This window comes from Macaca fascicularis, chromosome 6, assembly GCF_037993035.2.
Source record: "Macaca fascicularis isolate 582-1 chromosome 6, T2T-MFA8v1.1".
NCBI lineage: Eukaryota > Metazoa > Chordata > Mammalia > Primates > Cercopithecidae > Macaca > Macaca fascicularis.
Genome location: NC_088380.1, coordinates 74226890 through 74244472, shown reverse-complemented (window position 1 = coordinate 74244472; position 17583 = coordinate 74226890). Strand labels below are relative to the sequence as shown.

Sequence of the window (17583 nt, the reverse complement as noted above, 5' to 3'; positions counted from 1 at the left end):
AATATATTACTAAAAGTTGCTACATTAATTGGTAAAATTAAAAAATAATATAGTGTTCATAGAAACTAAAAAATATTAAAGTTCAATTTTCATTTCTGATTTTAAAAAAATCTCTCAATGGGCTCGGTGCAGTGGCTCACGCCTGTAATTCCAGCACTTTGGGAGGCCGAGGTGGGCAGATCACGAGGTCAGGAGATCAAGACCATCATGACTAACACAGTGAAACCTCGCCTGTACTAAAAATACAAAAAATTAGCCGGGCGTGGTGGCGGGCGCCCGTAGTCCCAGCTACTCGGGAGACTGAGGCAGGAGAATGGCATGAAACTAGGAGGCGGAGCTTGCAGTGAGCCGAGATTGGGCCACTGCACTCCAGCCTGGGCGACAGGGCGAGACTCCATCTCAAAAAAAAAAAAAAAAAAAAACTCTCAATGGATAGATTTATGTTTCTTTCTGTGTAGAGTTTACATTGATTTATGTAGAAAAACACAAATTCAAGTAAATGAGATACTGGATTTTGCCCATAATATTGCCAAAGATTAAAAAACTGACAGCTGCTGGTGGTAGTGTAACTATATACATGTATGCCACAAACACAGCATGATTCTTAACAGGAAAATGTTATAAACCTTTCCATTAAAATTAAGAAGAAGACCAAGATGTCCTTGCTCTTACTTAGCAAGTTCTAAGAGATTCTAGTCAATGCAATTAGGTTAAAACAACTGGAAAGAGAATATGCATGATTTCTATAAAGAAAAAATGTAAATACTAGTAGAAGACTAGTAAAAGAAGACTTACAAATGAAAAGGTATACTGTAATTGATTTTGGATAGAAAGCATCAAAATCAGAAATATGTCAATATTCTACAATGTATAAACTTTAAATAATCCCAATAAAAATATCAAAAGGATTTAGTCTGTGGAATTATACAAACTGGTTCTGAAGCTCAAACAGAAAAAAACGCAAACAAGGAGAGCCAGAAAAAATTTTGATAAAAAAAGATGAAAGGAGGGGAAATTAGCCCTACTAGCTATGGACTCTTGTTATAAAGCTATAACAATTAGAACATTCTGGTATAGTTACATGAATAGACAGGTGGATCAGTAGAACAGAACAGAAGTGTAGACATAGATTCAAATACATATGGGAATATAGCCTATGATAAAGGTGGCATTTCAAATCAATGGAGAAAAGATGGATTATTCAATAAATGGTATTGGAACAATTGAGTAGCCATCTGGGAAATATTTGAGTAATTAGCATGCTACAGCAAAATATATTCTCAATTGATTAAAGGTTTGAGCATAAAATGTAAAACCATAAAAATGCCTTAGAAAATTCTGGGGAATTATTTTTTATGGTCATAAGATGGAAAAAATCTAAGTCTAACACAAAACTCAGTAGTCAAGAAGAAATGTGTGGTAGAATTTTATAAAATAAAAATATTTGATAAAGTTCATTCTTATCAAGTCAAAATATAACAAACAAATAAATATTTGTACCTCACAATAGAGGTGAAAAATACTTTGCTTATATAGAAAGACCTTCTACCAATAGATAAGTCCAATTTAAGAATATAATAGAAAAATAGTTAAAGATTATAAACACTGGTTCACAGAAAATGAAATACTCATGATTCTGGAAACCGAGCAGTTACTCAATCCTATTCACAATTAGAGAAACATAAATTCAAGTAATGAGATACTGTTTTTCACCTATGATATTGTCAAAGATTAAAAAACTTGATAACTGCTGGTGATAGTATAAATTTATACAATACACATGAAGGGAAATTTGCTACATTTATCGAAATTAGAAAGGTCTATATTTTTTGTTCTAGTCTTCTTTTGGATGCATATTTACTCTCTGGATAGATAAATGTATGAAATTACATATATACAAGTGTATTCACTTTGACACTGTATGTAATATCAAGAGTGAAAATAACATAAATTAAAATACTGATTAAGCATACTACATCCATGCCACCTAATTCTAAGCAGATGTAAAAAAGGATAATGGAGTTCCTTATATTCTGATAGAGAATTATCTTCAAAATATATTTAGTGAAAAAAACACAAGATGTATAAAAGTGTGCATAGTATGGTACCATTTGTTTTAAGAAAGGGAAAACAATGTATATAAGAATGCATTTCCAAGGGCTGGGTGTGGTGGCTCACGCCTGTAACCCCACCACTTTGGGAGGCCGAGGTAGGTGGATCACCTGAGGTCGGAAGTTCGAGACCAGCCTCACTAACATGGAGAAACCCCGTCTCTACTAAAAATACAGAAAAATTAGCCAGGTATGGTGGTGCATGCCTGTAATCCTATCTACTTGGGAGGCTAAGGCAGGAGAATCGCTGAACCTGGGAGGTGGAGGCTGCAGTGAGCCAAGATTGTGCCATTGCACTCCAGCCTGGGCAACAAGAGTGAACCTCCGTCTCAAAAAAAAAAAAAAAAAAAAGAAAAAAAGGAAAAAAAATTTACCACATGCATAAAATGTCTACAGAATATACAAGTGTATAACAATGTTAATTGCCTCTGGGGATGGGAAATAAATGCTGGACACTTTTCAGTTTACACATCTCATAAAAGCAACCTGATGGCCTGGCGCGGTGGCTCAAGCCTGTAATCCCAGCACTTTGGGAGGCCAAGACGGGCGGATCACGAGGTCAGGAGATCGAGACCATCCTCGCTAACACGGTGAAACCCCGTCTCTACTAAAAAATACAAAAAACTAGCCGGGCGAGGTGGCGGGCGCCTGTAGTCCCAGCTACTCGGGAGGCTGAGGCAGGAGAATGGCGTAAACCCGGGAGGCGGAACTTGTAGTGAGATCCGGCCACTGCACTCCAGTCTGGGCGACAGAGCGAGACTCCGTCTCAAAAAAAAAATAAAAATAAAAACAAATAAAAAATAAAAGCAACCTGATTACTTACATACAATAAGCTGAATTCAGTTAAAGTGTACAATTTGATTAATTTTTAGAGTTGCATACACCCATGAAACTACTGCTACAATCAAGATACTGAACATTTTCATCATTTCATCACCTCACATACCTTTTTTAAAATTGTATGATTTAATTAATTTTTTGTGATTGCATCTCTTACATTGGCCCCATCACCAAGCCCTAATATTTATTTATTTAATTATTATTATTTGTACATGAATAAGTTCTTCAGTGGTGATTTCTGAGATTTTGGTGTGCCCATCACCTGAGCAGTGTACACTGTACTCAATGTGCAGTCTTTTATCCCTCACAAGCCTCCCACACTTTCCCGAGTCCCCAAAGTCCATTGTATCATTCTTATGCCTTTGTGTCCTTGTAGCTTAGCTCACACTTACAAGTGGGAACATACAATGTTTGATTTTCTGTTCCTGAGTTACTTCACCTAGAATAATGGTCTCCAATTCCATCCAGGCTGCCACAAATACCATTAATTTATTTCTTTTTGTGGCTGAGTAGTATTTCAAATATAAATATGTCACACACACCCCCCCCCAACATTATCCAGTCATTAATTGATGGGCATTTGGGCTGGTTCCATATTTTTGCAATTGTGAAATGTGCTGCTACAAACACGCGTGTGCAAGCATCTTTTTCTTATAATGACTTTTCTTCCTTTGGGTAGATACCCAGGAGTGGTATTGCTGGATCAAATGGTAGATCTAGCCGAGCATGGTGGCTCACGCCTGTAATCCCAGTACTTTGGGAGGTCAAGGCAGGCTGATCACCTGAGGTCAGGAGTTTGGGACCAGCCTGGCCAACATGGTGAAACTCCATCTCTACTAAAAATACAAAAATTAGCCAGGTGTGGTAGCACACACCTGTAATCCCAGCTACTTGGGGAGCTGAGGCATGAGAATCACTTGAATCTGGGAGATGGAGGTTGCAGTGAACTGAGATTGCACCACAGCACTCCAGCCTGGGCGACAGAGTGAGACTCTGTCTCAAAACACAAACAACAAAAGCAACTGGTTGATCTACTTTTAGTTCTTTAAGGAATTTCAACACTGTTTTTGATAGTGATTGTATTGGTTTACATTCCCACCAGCAGTGTAAAAGTGCTCCTTTTTCACCACATTCATGCCAACATCTATTGTTTTTTGACTTTTTGATTATGGCCATTCTTGTGGGAGTAAAGTTATATCACATTGTGGTTTAGATTTGATTTCCCTGATCATTAGTGATGTTGAGCATTTTTTTCATAGGTTTGTTGGCCATTAGTATATCTTCTTTTGAGAATTGTCTATTCATTTCTTTAGCCCACCTTTTGATGGGATTGCTTGTTTTTTCTTGCTGATTTGTTTGAATTCCTTGTAGATTCTGGATATTTTTCCTTTGTCGGAAGCATAGATTGTGAAAATTTTCTCCCACTCTATGGGTTGTCTGTTTACTCTGCTGATTATTTCTTTTACTGTGCAGAAGCTTTTTAGTTTAATTAAGTTCCATCTATTTATCTTTGTTTTTGTTGCGTTTGCTTTTGGGTTCTTGGTCATGAAATCTGTGCCTAAGCCAATGTCTAGAAGGGATTTTCTGATGTTATCTTCTAGAATTTTTATGGTTTCAGATCTTAGATTTAAGTCTTTGATCTGTCTTGAGTTGGTTTTTGTACAAGGTGAGATAGGAGGATCCAGTTTCATTCTTCCACATGTGACTTGATAATATCCCAGCACCATTAGTTGAATAGGGAGTCCTTTCTCCACTTTATGTTTTTGTTTGCTTTGTCGAAGATCAGTTTTATTTATATAAGTAAGTATTTGGCTTTATTTCTATTTTCTCTATTCAGTTCCATTGGTCTATGTGCTTATTTTTATACTAGTACCACACTGTTTTGGTGACTATGGCCTTATAGTATGAAGTCAGGTAATGTGATGCCTCCAGATTTGTTCTTTTTGTTTAGTCTTGCTTTGGCTATGCAGGTTCCTTTTTAGTTCCCATATGAATTTTAGGATTTTTTTTTCTAGTTCTGTGAAGAATGATGGTGGCATTTTGAGAGGAATTGCATTGATCTTGTAGATTGCTTTTGGCAGTATGGTCATTTTCACAATATTGATTCTGCTCATTCATGAGCATAGAGGGTGTTTCCATTTGTTTGTGTCGTCTACAATTTCTTTCAGTGGTGTTTTGAAGTTTTCTTTGTAAGGTCTTTCACCTCCTTGGTTAGGTATATTCCTAAGTATTTTATTTTTTTGCAGCTATTGTAAAAGGAGTTGAGTTCTTGATTTGATCCTCAGCTTGGCTGCTGTTGGTGTATAGCAGAGCTACTAATTTGTGTACATTAATTTTGTATTCTGAAACTTTGCTGAATTCATTTACCAGTCCTCAGGGTTTTTTGGATGAGTCTTTAGAGTTTTCTAGGTATACAATCATGTCATCAGCAAACAGTGACAGTTTGACAGTTTGACCTCCTCTTTACTGATTTGGATGCCCTTTGTTTCTTTCTCTTGTTGGATTGCTCTGGCTAGGAATTTCAGTATTATGTTGAATAGAAGTGGTGAAAGTGGGCATCCTTGTCTTGTTCCAGTTCTCAGGGGGAATGCTTTCAATTTTCCCTGTTCAGTATAATGTTGGATGTGGGTTTGTCACAGATGACTTTTATTACCTTAAGATATGTCCCTTCTATGATGATTTTGCTGAGGGTTTTAGTCATAAAGCATTGTTGGATTTTGTCAAATGCTTTTTTGGCATTGATTGAGATGATCATGTGATTTTTGTTTTTAATTCTGTTTATGTGGTGTATTACATTTATTGATCTGGGTATGTTAAACCATCCCTACATCCTGGTATGAAATCCACTTGATCATAGTGGATACTCTTTGATATGCTGTTGGATTCCATTAGCTAGTATTTTGTTGAGGATTTTTGCGTTGTGTTCATCAGGGAAATTGGTCTGTAGTTTTCTCTTTTTGTTATTTCCTTTCCTAGTTTTGGTATTAGGGTGATACTAGCTTCACAGAATGATTTAGGGAGGATTTCCTTTTTCTCCATCTTAGGATTGGTACCAATTATTCTTTGGATGTCTGATACAATTCAGCTGTGAATTTGTCTGGTCCTGGACCTTTTTTGTTGGTAACTTTTTAATTACCAATTTTCAGTCTCACTGCTTATTATTGACCCGTTCAGAGCTTCTATTTCTACCTGGTTTAATCTAGGAGGGTTGTATATTTTCAGCAATTTATCCATCTCCTCTATGTTTTCTAGTTTATGTGCATAAAGGTGTTCATAGTAGCCTTGAATGATCTTTTGTATTTCTGTGGTATTGGTTGTAATATCTCCTGTTTCATTTCTAATTGAGCTTATTTGGATCTTCTTCTTTTCGTAATTAATCTCACTAATAATCTACCAATTTTATTTACCTTTTCAAAGAACCAGCTTTTTGTTTCATTTATCTCATACATATGTATATATGTATATATATGTATGTATATATAGTATGTGTATATATCTGTATATATAGTATGTGTATATATACATATATGTGTATATATATATGTTGGTAAATACTTATGTGTTAGGTGAGTCTCTTGAAGACAGGAGATAGTCGGTTGGTAAATTCTTATCCATCCTGCTATTCCGTATCTTTTAAGTGGAACATTTAGGCCATTTACATATACATATACATACGTATATATACACATATATACGTATATACACATATACATATATATACACATATATATGTATACACATATATGTATATATACACATATATATGTATATATACACATATTATATATACACATATATAAATATATGTATATATACACATAGAAGTCTATGTATACATACGTGTATATATACGTGTATATATGTATATACATATACATATGTGTATATATGTATATACATATACATATGTGTATATATATATAGTTTCAATTTCATTTAGTTCTGGTCTGATGTTTATTTCTTTTCTTCTGCTGGGTTTGGGTTTGGTTTGTTCTTATTTCTCTAGTTCCTTGAGATGTGACCTAAGATTATCTGTTTGTACTCTTTCAGACTTTTTGATGTTGGCATTTAATGCTATGAACTTTCCTGTTAGCACTGCCTTTGCTGTATCCCAGAGGTTTCAGTAGGTTGTGTTACTATTATCATTCAGTTCAAAGAATTTTTAAATTTCCATCTTGATTTCATTGTTGATCCAGCAACCACTCAAGACTAGGTTATTTAACTTCCATGTATGTGCATGGTTTTGAGGTTTCCTTTTGGAGTTGATTTCCAGTTTTATTCCACTGTGGTCTGAGAGAGTATGTGCTATAATTTCAATTTTCTTAAATTTGTTGAGACTTGTTTTGTGGACTATCATATGGTCTATCTTGGAAAATGTTTCATGTGCTGATGAATAGAATGTATATTCTGCAGTTGTTGGGTAGAATGTTCTGTAAATATCTAGAGTATAGTTTAAGTCCGTTGTTTCTTTGTTGACTTTCTATCCTGATGTCCTGTCTAGTGCTGTCAGTGGAGTACTGAAGTCTCCTACTATTATTGTGTTGCCATCTATCCCATTTCTTAGGTCTAGTAGTAATTGTTTTATAAATTTGGGAGCTCTAGTGTTAGGTGCATATATATTTAGGATTGTGATATTTTCCTGTTGAACTTGTCCTTTTATCATTATATAATGTCCCTCTTTGTCTTGTTTAACTGCTGTTGCTTTAAAGTTTGTTTTGTCTAATGTAAGAGTAGCTACTCCTGTTTGCTTCTGGTGTCCATTTGCATGGAATATCTTTTTCCACCCCTTTACCTTAAGTTTATGTGAATACTTATGTGTTAGGTGAGTCTCTCAAAGACAGGAGATAGTTGGTTGGTAAATTCTTATCCATTCTGCCATTCCATATCTTTTAAGTGGAACATTTAGTCCATTTACATTCAATATTAGTGTTGAGATGTGAGGCACTATTCTATTAATCATACTATTTGTTGCCTGAATACCTTGTGGGTTTTTTTTCATTTTATTATTGCTTTATAGGTCCTATTAGATTTATGCTTTAAAGAGATTCTACTTTGGTGTATTTTGAGGATTCATTTCAACATTTAGAGCTTCTTTTAGCAGTTCTTGTAGTGCTGGCTTGGTAGTGGTGAATTCTCAGCATTTGTTTGACTGTATCTTTCCTTCATTTATGAAGCTTAGTTTCACTGGATACAAGATTCTTGGCTGTTACTTGTTTTGTTTAAGGAGATTGAAGATAGGATCGCAATCCCTTCTAGCTGGTAGGATTTCTGCTGATAAATCTGCTATTAATCTGATAGGTTTTCCTTTATAGGTTACCTGATACTTTTGCCTCACAGCTCTTAAGATTCTTTGTCTTGACTTTAGATAACCTGATGATCTTTTTGCAATGAATTTCCCAGTTGTTCTTTGAGCTTCTTGTACTTGGATGTCTAGATCTACAAGGCCAGGGAAGTTTTCCTTGATTATTCCCTCAAATATGTTTTCCAAACTTGTAGAGTTCTCTTTTTCCTTGGGAACGCTTAGTATTATTAGGTGTGGTCATTTAACACAATCTCAAACTTCTTGGAGGCTTTGTTCATTTAAAAAGATTTTTTTTCTTTGTTTTTGTTGGATTGGGTTAATTTTAAAGCCTTGTCTTTGAGCTCTGATTTTTCTTTTCTTTTTTTTTTTTTTTTTTTAATTACGTTCTAGGGTACATGTGCACAACATGCAGGTTTGTTACATATGTATACATGTGCCATGTTGGTGTGCTGCACCCATTAACTCGTCATTCACATTAGGTATATCTCCTAATGCTATCCCTCCCTCCCTCTCCCCACAATAGGACACAGTGTGTGATGATCCCCTTCCTGTGTCCAAGTGATCTCATTGTTCAATTCGCACCTATGAGTGAGAACATGCGGTATTTGGTTTTCTGTTCTTGCAATAGTTTGCTGAGAATGATGGTTTCCAGCTGCATCAACATGTCCCTACAAAGGATACGAACTCATCCTTTTTTATGGCTGCACAGTATTCCATGGTGTAAATGTGCCACATTTTCTTAATCCAGTCTGTCATTGATGGACATTTGGGTTGGTTCCAAGTCTTTGCTATTGTGAATAGTGCCACAGTAAATATATGTGTGCATGTGTCTTTATAGCAGCATGATTTATAATCCTTTGGGTATATACCCAGTAATGGGATGGCTGGGTCAAATGGTATTTCTAGCTCTAGATCCTTGAGGAATTGCCATACTGTTTTCCACAATGGTTGAACTAGTTTACAGTCCCACCAACAGTGCAAAAGTGTTCCTATTTCTCCACATCCTCTCCAGCACCTGTTGTTTCCTGATTTTTTAATGATTGCCATTCTAACTGGTGTGAGATGGTATCTCATTGTGGTTTTGATTTGCATTTCTCTGATGGCCAGTGATGATGAGCATTTTTTCATGTGTCTGTTGGCTGTATAAGTGTCTTCTTTTGAGAAGTGTCTGTTCATATCCTTTGCCCACTTTTTGATGGGATTGTTTGTTTTTTTTCTTGTAAATTTGATTGAGTTCTTTATAGGTTCTGGATGTTAGCCCTTTGTCAGATGAGTAGATTGCAAAAATTTTCTCCCATTCTGTAGGTTTCCTGTTCACTCTGATGGTAGTTTCTTTTGCTGTACAGCATCACGCTACCTGACTACAAGGCTACAGTAACCAAAACAGCATGGTACTGGTACCAAAACAGAGATATAGACCAATGGAACAGAACAGAGCCCTCAGAAATAATACCACACATCTACAGCCATCTGATCTTTGACAAACCTGACAAAAACAAGAAATGGGGAAAGGATTCCCTATTTAATAAATGGTGCTGGGAAAATTGGCTAGCCATAAGTAGAAAGCTGAAACTGGATCCTTTCCTTACTCCTTATATGAAAATTAATTCAAGATGGATTAGAGACTTAAATGTTAGACCTAAAACCACAAAAACCCTAGAATAAAACCTAGGTAATACCATTCAGGACATAGGCATGGGCAAGGACTTCATGTCTAAAACACCAAAAGCAACAGCAACAAAAGCCAAAATTGACCAATGGGATCTAATTAAACTAAAGAGCTTCTGAGCTCTGAAATTTTTTCTTCTACTTGTTCAATTCTATTGCTGAGACTTTCCAGTGCATTTTGCATTTCTCTAAGTGTGTCCTTCATTTCCAGAATTTGTGATTGTCTTTTGTTTATGTTATCTATTTCACTGGAGATTTTTCCATTCATATCCTGTATCATTGTTTTTATTTTGTTAAGTTGAACTTCATGTTTCTCTGGTGCCTCCTTGATTAGCTTAATAATCGACCTTCTGAATTCTTCTGGCAATTCAGAGATTTTATCTTTGCTGGTGAGCTGGTATAATCTTTTGGGGGTATTAAATAATCTTGTTTCATCATATTACCAGAATTGTTTTTCTGGTTCCTTCTGTTTTGGGTAGACTATGTCAGAGAAAAGATCTGGGACTCAAGGGCTGCTGTTCAGATTCTTTTGTCCCATGAAGTGCTTCCTTGATTTGGTGCTTTCCCCCTTCTTCTAGGGATGAGGCTTCCTGAGAGCCAAACTGCTGTGATTGTTATTTCTCTTCTGGATTTAGCCACCCAGCAGAGCTACTGGGCTCCAGGCTGGTCCTGGGGAATATCTGCAGAGTCCTGTAATGTTATCCATCTTCAGGTCTTTCAGCCATGGATACAAGCACCTGCTCTGGTGGAGGTAGCAGGGAAGTGAAGTAGACTCTGTGAGGGTCTTTGGCTGTATTTTTAAGTGCACTGATTTTGTGTTGGCTGGCCTCCAGCCAAAAGATAGCACCTTCAAAAGTGCATCAGCTGCAGTAGTATAGGGAGGATACAAGCTTGCCCAAGTATCAGGTGGTGGGCAGGGCTATAGAGCTCCCAAGAGATTATGTCCTTTGTCTCCAGCTACCAGGGTAGGTGGAGAAAGATCATCATGTTGAGGTGGGGTTGGGTTGTCTGAGCTAGACTCTCCTTGGGTGGAGCTTGCTGCAGCTGCTGTGGGGGATGGGGGTGTGGTTTCCAGGCCAATGGAGTTATGGTCCCAGAGGGATTATGGCTGCCACTGCTGCATCACACCAGTTGCCAGGAAAGTGGGGGAAAGCCAGCAGCCACAGGCCTCATCCGTCTCCCATGCAGCCCAAAAGTCCAGTCTCACTCCCACCATGCCCCCTCAAACAGCACTGAATTTATTTCCAGGCAACCAGTGAGCAAGTCTGAGAACTTGTCCCAGGTTACGAGACTCCCAGCTGAGAAAGAAAGTGGACTCACAGTTTCTTGGCTGTCTTAACAGAACCTGCAGTTGCATTCCACCTCCTTCAAAGGGTTTGTGGATTCTCTCGGCTTTCCCTGTATGTTCCTGTAGGAGTTCTTGGAGCGAGAGTTCACAGTGTGAGTCTCCACACACTGCTTTGTCTGTCCAGGTGGGAGCTGCAAGTTAGCCCTGCCTCCTATCTGCCACTTTTTCTGTATCACATACCTTTGCAATTTACTCCTTCCTCCACTCCTAGCTTCATTGTTTCATTTTTTATGTAAGTGTTATCAAGATATCATTCACATATCATCCAATTCACCCAGTTAAGGTATACAATTCATTACTCAAAGTTGAACACTTTTTCATGTGCTTACTGGCCATTCATATACCTTCTTTTATGAAATTATTATTCAAATCCATTGCTCATTTTTAATTTGTTTACCTTTTTATTATTGAGTTATTATTTCTTTTTAATTTCCAGATTTAGGCACCTTGCTATACATGTATGCAAATATTTTTTCTGTTTAATGATTTGCCTTTTTGTTTCCTTAATAGTGATTTTTGAAGAATAATAATTTGAAATTTTGATGATGTCTAATTTATCATTTTTTTCATTTATAATTTGTGATTTTGATGTACTATGTAAGAAATCTTTGCCTATCTCAAGGTCACAAAGATTTTCTCTTGTGAACAAAAAGTTTTTCTTTGTGAAAATTTTGTCTAGAAATTTTACAGTTTTAGCTTTTACATTTAGTTCTATGACTGTTTTATGCTGTGTGTGATAAAAGTTGATGTTCATTTTTCCCCTCATATATATCCAGTAATTTCAACACCATATGTTAGAAAATTTTCCTTTTACCACTGAAATGTCTTTGTACCCTTGCTAAAGTCAATTGATCACATGTGTGTGATCCATATCTGGACTTTGTATTCCATTCCATTTTTCTACATGTTTACTTTTATGCTAACACTACATTATCTTGAACTCTGTCGTTTTGTAATAATTCTTGATGTAAGGTATATAAGACCTCCAGCTTTGTTCTTACTTCAAGATTTATTTTACTATTTTAGGTTCATTGCATTTCCATATACATTTTAAAATTAGCTTGTCAAGAACATGTAGATTAATTTGGAAAAAAGTAATATTTAATAGTCTTGTGTCCTGTACTCTGTGAACATGGTAGATAGCTCCATTTATTTAGGTCTACTTTAATTTCTCTTAGTAATGTTCTGTAATTTTCAGTAGATGCTGTTTCATTGCTATTGTTAAGGGTTTTTTGTTTTTTGTTTTAAGATTTTATTTTCCTTTTTTTTTTTTTGCTAGCAAATAGAAACACAACTAATTATTTCGGTGTAAAGTATTATGCCCCAAATTCAAGTGGCTTAAAACAACAATGAGCACTTATCTCTTGCCATTTCTGTGGGTTTGATATTCAGGTGTAGCTTACTTGGTTTTGTTGTGGGTCTCTCATGAAGGTTCAGTCAAGATGTTGACTGGGCCTGGAGTCATCTGAAAGCTTGACTGGGGCTGCAGGGTCTGCTTCCAAGATGGCTCACTCATGTGTCTGGCAAGTTGATGGCGATTTGGATAGAAGTCCTCAATTTCTTTACATATGAACTTCTTCATAGAGCTGCTTGAGTGTTTTCATGACATTGTAGCTGCCTTCTCCCAGAACAAGTGATTCAAAAGAAAGCAAGGCAGAAGCTGTAGTGCCTCTTGTGATCTACACTCAGAAGTCACATGTCATTATCTCCACAATATCCAGTTGGTCACACAGGTCAGCATTATTTTGTATGGGAGGGAACCATACAAGGGCATGAATACCAGCAGATGAGGGTCACTGGGAGCCATCTTGAAGGCTGGCTGTTTGACTTGGTGTGGTATTTTTTTGTGTTTGTCCTGCATTTTTCATGCTTTTTGAACATGTAGGCTTATTATTTTTATCAATTTTAGAATATATTCGACTATTATTTCTTTAAATTTTTTTTCTACTTCTTCCTCTCTTATCTCTCAATCTGAGACTCCAATTACATGTACATTAGACTGCTTGTCTGATATCTTACTAAGGTTTCATTCATTTTTTTCCAGCCTTTTTGCTCGCTTTGCTTGATTTAGGATAGTTTCTATTGCTATATCTTCAATTTTACTCATCTTTTTTTTACAGTGTCTAAGCTGCTGTTAAGTTCATTAAGTGAATCTTCTTTCACTTCAGATATGTTATTTTTGAACTCTAGAACATTGTGTGGCTCCTTTTCATATATTCAACTTCTTTATTTATGTCCTTGCTTTCTCTTAAATTGCTGAGTTTTGATAGTAGTTCTTCTAAAGTCCTTGTCTGCTAATTGTACTTCTCAGCCACTTTTGTGTTTATTTCCACTCACTTATTTTTCTCATGATTAAGGGTCACATCTTGATACTTCTTGGCATATCTAACAATTTTTTTATTGAATGTTAGATGTTAGGAATGTTACATTATTGACTGCTTGGATTTTGTTGTCTTAGAGTATTGATGTTTGCTTTGGCAGGCAGTTACTTGCATATCACTTTTATCCTTTTGAGGCTTGTTGTTAAGCTTTGTTAGGATAGGTCTAGAGTGGCCTTATTGTAGAGCTAGTTTATTCCTACTACTAAGGCTTGGCTTTTCTGTAGTCTTTATTGAATACCTAGGTATTCAAATGGAGTCTTTACACTCCAAGGAATAACAAGTCGAATGTCATTCTGCCCTGAATGAGCTCAGAGAACTGTTCAGATAGAAAACCCTGGCAGTTGTTCTTTGCCTGGATTTGTGGAGTTCACTTACACATGTGCAGTTTTGGCTTCAGCCACTCAATGGGACTCCTATGCAGGTTTCTGGCATTCTTCCTTTGTGTGGCTCCTCCCTCTCTGGAATGCTGCCCTGTAATTTCCAGCTGCCTCAGCCTTTCTGAGCTCCTGTCTCTCCTCAATTCAGAGAAACTGCCAAGCTCTGCATGGGCCCCCTTTCCTGCCCTGAGGTTAGGAAATTGCTTCCAGGCTGCAAGTCATGCTTTCAGGGATCATAGACCTACACTGCCTCTTGTCTAACGCTGGAAAACAGACATTTTATATATTTCATTTAGTTTTCTAGTTGTTTATGGGTTATGGAGGTAAAAGTGCAAAGACCATGCAATTACTATTCCTTCATGGAAGGAAGCAAAAGTCTTTCCCCTCTTGATTTTAAAATACATGGCTACTTGGGGGGCTGAGGTGGGAGGATCCCTTGAGCCAGTGGTGGAGGTTGCAGTGAGCTGAGATCACACCACTGCACTCCAGCCTGTGTGACAGAGTGAGATCCTGTCTCAAAAAAATAAATAAAATAAAATAATAAAATAAATGGGAAGAAGTATTAAAAGGAAAAGAAAACAATTCCAAATAATAAAAATAGTATTAGCTAGAGTGTATAAAACCAGGCCACATTAAAAAACTACTGGTTAAAATTTAGATTAGAACAATCTTTAGAAGTGTATTTTGGCAAAAAAAGAATAAATTTTTTTTTTTTTTTTTTTTTTTTTTTTTTACTTTTGAACTGGAAATTCTTCTTCTAGGTATTTATCCAGAAGAAATAATCAGACATATATGAAAGTTTTAATTAAATAATGATAGTAATGAAGTGGCTACGTTGTCTGGGTAATTGTTGCATGCCAGGAAAATTTAGGACACAGACACACGCTAGGAGTTTAGGAGCAGAGGTATAATAAATGGAAGAGAAGAAAAAGAGACAGCTCTCTCCATAGAGAGAGGGGTCTCCAAGGGAAAGGACCGGCTGGTGGTGAATACACTGAATTTTATAGTCCACTTTGAGGAGGCAGTATCTGATTTACAGAGCGCTCACAGATCGGTTCGATCAAGTAAGGTATGAAGTTTACTTAGCTTGCTGGGAAGGCTGGTTGTCCCACCTTAATCTTATTAGGCAAATATACTTTCTAGTTGATCTGCCCATCTTGTCTGCCCTTATAGTACACGTGGCTGGCAAAGACAGGAAGATGGAGCCACCATCTTGAAAATGTCTAGTCCTTAGCTCCTTTGTTTTTGAGACAGAGTCTTGCTCTGTCGCCCAGGCTGGAGGGCAGTGGCGCAATCCTGGCTCACTGCAGGCTCCGCCTCCCCGGTTCACGCCATTCTCCTGCCTCAGCCTCCTGAGTAGCTGGGACTACAGGCGCCCGCCACCACGCCCAGCTAATTTTTTGTATTTTTGGTAGAGGCAGGGTTTCAACGTGTTAGCCAGAATGGTTTCAATCTCCTGACCTTGTGATCCGCCCGTCTCGGCCTCCCAAAGTGCTGGGATTACAGGCGTGAGCCACTGCGCCAGGCCTAGTCCTTAGTTCCTGCCGGCATTCACTCAGGCAAGCTCCCAGCTTGCTCCTCTACGTCTGCAGCTCACCTTTACAGGCTGATCTTTGTTAGAAAATGATTTGGGGCTGCTTTTCATTAAAAAGAAAAGCTTTACCAGGGATTCCCATACCCTTGCTATCTGCCTAAGTGATTTCTTCTTAACTGCAGTATCAGTAAGGAAATTTTTAACCTAAAAAAAAAAAAAAAATTAACCAAAATATTCAACAGTATAAAACTGATTGAATAAATTTGTTCATGCATCCACATAATAGCATGCTATATGACTACAATGATCTTGGAAAATATAACTTAATGATATGGGAAAATGCTTTAATAATTTTAATGCTTTAGAAAATCAGATTACAAAAAAAGTTGTTCAGTTTAATCACAACAATATTAATCTATTATGAGTATGATGTAGAGAATACAAAAATATTAGTCCCTGTATGATGTAATTCTATAAATACTTTATTCTTTGTGCTTTTCTAGGTTTTCTGAACTTTTGACAACAAACATAAAATTACTTTTTAAATTTTAAAATATTTATTTTTAAATGCTTCATTAGATTAGTTCACAGTTACATGATAGTTGGAATCTAGATAAATGGCAGTAAGAGAGCCAACATAGAGTAGTAGGTAAGAGTACAGGCTATGAAATCTGGATTTAAATTCTGTTGTACAGTTGGCTAGATGAATGATCTTGAATACATTTCATAACTTCTTTGAGTCTCTATTGTCTTATCTGCAAAATTGGTATAAAGATGCTGCTCACCTTTTTATGGTTCCTGTAAGAATTAAATGAAGTAATTCATTTAAACTCTTAGCATGACAAGATTCTGTGAGTCTGAGTTAATGCACTGTAGTATTATAATTATTTTTACTCCTAGTGACAACAACAACTACTACTATTACCAATAAAACAATTAGGATAAAGGACCTTATGAAGCATGGGTACATGATAAGATTAAGAGAAGAGGGTTGAAAGGGGAGCAAAAGCAAGATCGAACATTACTAATGTCACGACTTTTCTTACCAGCATTGCTGAAAATAAAACAACACAACAAAAACAACCTCAAACTGGGGAATGAGGAATTCTTTTCAAGATAATTGAGGTATGCACTTAACTTTTAAAATTCTTAAGAGAGACAGAAATCACACCCCTGCTCAGTTTACAAAGAGGTTTTTTGAGTGGAAAATAACTCTTTAAGTGAGGAAATGAATTCTAGGCCTTTCAGGTACTATATACAATACAATACTGATATACAATACAATACTGATGAGATGCCATATGACTGCTGTAGACTGAATGCTTGTACCCCTCCTCCCACATTCATATGGTGAAATCCTAATACTAATTAATATTAGTAGATGGGACTTTAGGAGGTAATTAGGTCATAGGGTGAAGCCCTCATGAATGAGATTAGTATTCTTAAAAAAGAAGTCCCAAGAGATCCCTTGTCCTTTCTGCCATGTAATGTTATAGTGAAAAGATGGTTGTCTGGGAGGTGAGCCCTCATCAGACACTGAATCTGCAAGTACTTTAATCTTGAACTTCCCAGCCTCTAGAACTGCGAGAAATGCATTTCTGTTGTTTATAAGCCACCCAGTTATGGAATTTTGTTTCAGCAGTCTGAATGCACTAAGGCAATGACTTGATGGCTCAGTTTTGCTAGCTGTCAACTAGGAAAAACATTTTGGTAGGCATTTAAATGAAATATATAAAATGAATATAAATATCTAAGAATTGAGCATTATTCTCCCCTTTCAGTGCTATCACCATGGGGCAAACCACCATCAGCTTTTGTATCACTGCTTCTTCCCTGTGCCCTTGTAGTCTGTTCTCTATACCAGCGGTCTCCCAACCATTTTGGCACCAAGGACCAGTTTCATGGAAGACAATTTTTCTATGGACCAGGGTCGGGGAGATGGTTTTGGGGTGAGACTGTTCCACCTCAGATCATCAGGCATTAAATTATCATGAGGAGGGTGCAACCTAGTTTCCTTGCATG

The 17583-nt window shown here is 36.8% G+C and overlaps 1 long non-coding RNA gene across 1 annotated transcript in view; it reads left to right on the top strand.

Moving 5' to 3' along the window:
* Positions 1 to 16687, top strand: part of LOC141407008 (uncharacterized) — a 165740-nt gene extending 149053 nt beyond the window's left edge. Inside the window, exon 5 of the long non-coding RNA XR_012413710.1 lies at positions 16611 to 16687. This is a non-coding gene — a long non-coding RNA (uncharacterized lncRNA). The remainder of the gene's footprint in view (positions 1 to 16610) is intronic.
* Positions 16688 to 17583: the final 896 nt, after the last annotated feature.